The sequence below is a fragment of the Kickxella alabastrina genome (assembly GCF_025024165.1).
Source record: "Kickxella alabastrina strain RSA 675 chromosome Unknown BX661scaffold_75, whole genome shotgun sequence".
Lineage (NCBI taxonomy): Eukaryota > Fungi > Kickxellomycota > Kickxellomycetes > Kickxellales > Kickxellaceae > Kickxella > Kickxella alabastrina.
The window spans coordinates 11,212-15,549 of record NW_026251546.1 but is presented as its reverse complement, the minus strand read 5'-3'; the positions used below and the strand labels follow the sequence as shown (position 1 = coordinate 15,549).

Here is a 4,338-nt window from a genome sequence, read left to right as displayed (position 1 = left end):
GAGCTCGGGATCCCCAAGGCGGACAGTGGACGCTCCCATTGTTGGCTACTGGACGCTGTTTTGCGCGTCCATGGTCTTTGGCATTATTGTTTGGGGCGGCTTGACGCGGCTGACTGAGTCTGGGCTGTCGATTGTCGAGTGGGCACCGATTTCGGGCGCTAAGCTGCCGACCAGCGATGAGCAGTGGGAGTCCGAGTTTGAAAAGTACAAGCAGTTCCCCGAATACCACAAGGTGCACATCGGCATTACGCTGGACGACTTTAAAAAGATCTACTTTATGGAGTGGTTCCACCGCAACATTGGCCGCCTCTTTGGTGTCGTCTACCTACTCCCCGCAGCGTACTTTGTGTCCAAGGGCATGGTGACACGCGCGGGCGTAGCCAAGATTGGCGGCCTAGGCCTGCTACTCCTGGGCCAGGGTGTCATGGGCTGGTACATGGTGTCTTCAGGGCTCGAGAAGGAGCTGGGAGAGCGGCCCGATGCCGTGCCTCGTGTCAGCCAGTACCGTTTGACGTCCCATCTTTCGCTGGCCTATCTGCTGTACGCTGGCCTGTCAATGTACGGTTGGAACGTCTTCCGCGCCAACCGTCTGGCTAAGGGCAGGATTTCCAACCCCGAAGCCTTGCGCGCGCTGTTGACCAAGCCGGCCATCGTCTCGTACCGCCGCAAGATTGCCGCCGCTACATTGCTCGTCGGTGTGACCTGCATGTCGGGCGCTATGGTCGCAGGTCTTGATGCTGGGCTCATTTACAACGAGTTTCCGACCATGGGCTTGGGCCTGACACCGCCGCTCAACGAGCTGTGGAATTCGTTCTTTGCTCGTGGGGACCCATCAGCCATGTGGCGCAACCTCACTGAAAACCCGGCTACAGTGCAGCTCGAGCACCGCATCTTGGCTATGACTACGTTCTTCACGCTCTCTGCACTTTGGTGGAAGGGCCGCCGGCTACCGTTGCCGCGTGGTGCTCGTGTAGTGCTGCACACCATGTACGGCATTGCATGGCTGCAGGTTGCGCTGGGCATTAGCACGCTCGTCAACTTTGTGCCCATTGCATACGCATCAGCGCACCAGGCCAACTCTGTGCTGCTGCTGGCGTCGGCGTTGGGCCTTCTGCATACGCTGAGACCCCTCAAGCTGGCAAAAAAAATATGAGTCGCGGGCAAAAAATTAGTCACAGTGGGGTTCGAACCCACGATCTCGCATGAGAGCGGATCTTAAGTCCGCCGCCTTAACCTCTCGGCCATATGACTTTGTTACGCTGATCCCATACTGAGGCAATTTAGTTGAACTAGCTTGCTGGATTTGCTTCTGATATCTGATGTTTAGCGGTGGTAAAAAACTTGCTGCTTTGCTTTGTATAAAAAGCAGTTTTCTTTTAAAATCACTCGTGCTTTTTTCTTCTTTCTAGCTGCTCTCGTTTGTAAAAATCAAGTAAAAATTCACAAGACATTTATTAATTTATTAAAAGGGCGCTAATACCAACCAAGGAGTTTCCACCACAGCAAGCCCACCGAAAACGACACACATAGAATAGCCACCGCCGACATAATACCGATGAGAAACCATTTCGGCTGCGTGATATAGCCTTGCGAGGCATACATTGCCACAGAGCCCGTCGAAAATGGCGTCAGAACGCCCGCGCTCGAGCTGAAGATAGCAATGAGGATGGCCAGCAAACGTGGCGGGCACCCAAGTACTTTGCCGGCAACAAAAAAGGGTCCGGCAAAGGCGACGACATGGCTGGAAATCGACGAGAAAAAGTACATTGAGAAAAAGTACACAACAGCGAGAGTCAGCGTGCTTCTCAGCGGCGACGCATTGTGCAGCGAGCTCGAAAGTGTGTTTCCGATCCAGTCGGTGACTCCCAGTTCCGAAAGCTGCTCGGCCAGCACTATGAATGCTGCTAGCCAAAAGAACGTGTCCCATGCCTTGTGGTTTCTGACTACATCGTCCCAGTTGAGAACGTTAAGGAGGATGAGCGTGACAATGGCTATAAATGCCACTACAGTGGCGTCGATACCAAAGTACGGCGTTCCGACCCACATAACCAGACAGCAGAGGAGCGTCAAGCACAGTTTGTACTCTTCCTCAGACACCGGGCCCAAGTTGCGGTTCTGACGGCGTATCTCGCATTCTAGGCGAGCAAAGTTGACGGTTGGGCGCATAAATGCATGCATAATCGGCGGCATGATGAGTATTAGCAGCAGGACGGGCACACTAGCGCCTAGAAGCCACTCAGTAAAGCCAAATTCGATATCGAATATACTCGCGGCCTTGCTAGCAACAATCGGGTTTCCCGCCATACCCGTTATAAACAACGACGAAGACAGTAGATTAGCGTGCGAGGCAATGATAGAGAGAAACCCGCCCATTGGATTCTCACCCATCTGCGGATCCACGCCGAGCGACGCAATCACCGACTCGACGATAGGATAGACGATGCCGCCACCGCGGGCCGTATTTGAAGGGATAAACGGCGCGAGCGCGAGCTCTGCCAGGCAAACCGCATAGCCGATACCAATGGTTGATCTGCCCATGGCTTGAACCAACGCCAGAGACACACGCCGCCCGAACCCCGTCTTCTCAACGGCCTTTCCAATGTGGAATGCACAGAATACGAGCCATACAATCTTGTTGGAAAAGCCCGAAATGGCAGCCTCAAAACTGCCGCCAATTGGGTCACACTTGTACTCGTGCCAGCGCCCCGTTTTTCCTCGATACACTGTGTTACACCTGTCGCACTCGACGTGCTTCCCGTCCAGTGTAGTGCACATGAAGCTCTTGGTCAGCGTCAGCGTGAGCAGCGCTACGGCCAGGATGACTGAAGTGTCGTAGTCAGCTGTCAGCAAGCCCATGACCACCCTATCCAATATTAAACGCATAAATAGAAAATAAATTACACTTTTAGAAATATAAATATTGATTAAATGCTGCTTACAAATTGGTTCAGTTCCCAGCTTGCATCAGTTTAATATTACCCAGCAAACACGCCCAGTAACCGCATACTTGTATCGGAGAGGCCGTGAGGCGCGGGCAGGTTGGCTATTATCAATGCGATGACAATAGCCGGCAAAGCGCTGACGAGGCGTGACTCCCGCACTAGCTGCGCCCAGCTCTTCCAGCTGCCTACGTATCGGCGCACAATCCCAATATTTTGCCGGGGCACCATGTTGCCGCAGTGTGTATGTGAAATACAAATTTATTAGTTTGAGGATATTATGCAGGTATTTATAAGGAGACCGACAAATGACTAACGAATTGACAATTTGCTCGAATGTAGTAGCGTATAGTATTTTTTGAGTGAGTAGGCGGGTGGGTGGATTTTATATGTATACAAAATAGCGTTTAGTGTGGTCAGCAAAAGAGAGAAAGAGAAAGGGAAAGAGCGGCCAAGCCAGCATTTTGACCTTGGCATATTGTTCTGGCCCTTTGATCTTTCTAAGCCAAGCGAAAAGCAAACACAAGGCCAATATGTCCAATGCAAGTGGCATATACAAAGACATTGTGTACAATTTAATTTCAATCGACTGCCAATTGCTTATTTGAGTATGCTTACCGCTTGTGACAGCGCTGTTGTTGCTACTTCTGCTGCTGTCGCCGCTCGAATTGATCTCGTTCTGGAGATCGGGTGGGCCATTCTGCCAAGGTGCCATTATCCCTGGATCCTGGTGCTGTGTGAAATCGACATAGTCGTAACTAACAGCCGTATGCTGACATTCGCTTGCACTGCATATATGCCTACTAGTTACCAGCGGTGCAGCTTCGTCGTATGTATTGCTAGCACTCATCGTGCATCAATTGCGAACCGTATAACAAAAATGTATAAATAAAATGTATGTGTGCGCGCCAATGGTCCAGCCAAATAAAAAGATTATGTCAAAAGATGCAATAATAAAGTCAATGGAGGAGAAGAGCTAAAAAAAATTGGGAAGCAGCAATCAAAAAGGAAAAGCGGGCTGAATTGCCGCAGGTTCTACTATTTCGCACCAGTCAACTTATTGGCTGGTCAACTGGCCAGCTGGCTTGTGCGCTATCACCTCAACCAGCCTCCCCGATGACCTATCATGCCCCGATTTAGGCGTGAGGGCGAGCCTCAGCATTTATTAACTGAGACGTCACAACGGATTGCCACAAAGCTATTTTTCCATTGCTGCTTGATAAGAAAAAATGACAGCAAATCCTTTAATCACAAGTCTAAGTTTGTACCCCACATGGCATATAATGCTATAGTGCATTCTGGCCACAAGGCTTTAATTGCGCACCGCCCTTTTAGCTGCCTGGCGTATTGAGTATACTTTTTAGGCAATATTTCCCTCATTTGACAAGAAAGGAGGCCT

General features: G+C 50.7%; 1 non-coding gene across 1 annotated transcript; it reads right to left on the bottom strand.

The window, feature by feature from the left end:
• Positions 1–1,169: 1,169 nt before the first annotated feature.
• BX661DRAFT_t159 lies at positions 1,170–1,251 on the bottom strand. Its single transcript has one exon. It is a non-coding gene; the product is annotated as a tRNA-Leu (tRNA).
• Positions 1,252–4,338: the final 3,087 nt, after the last annotated feature.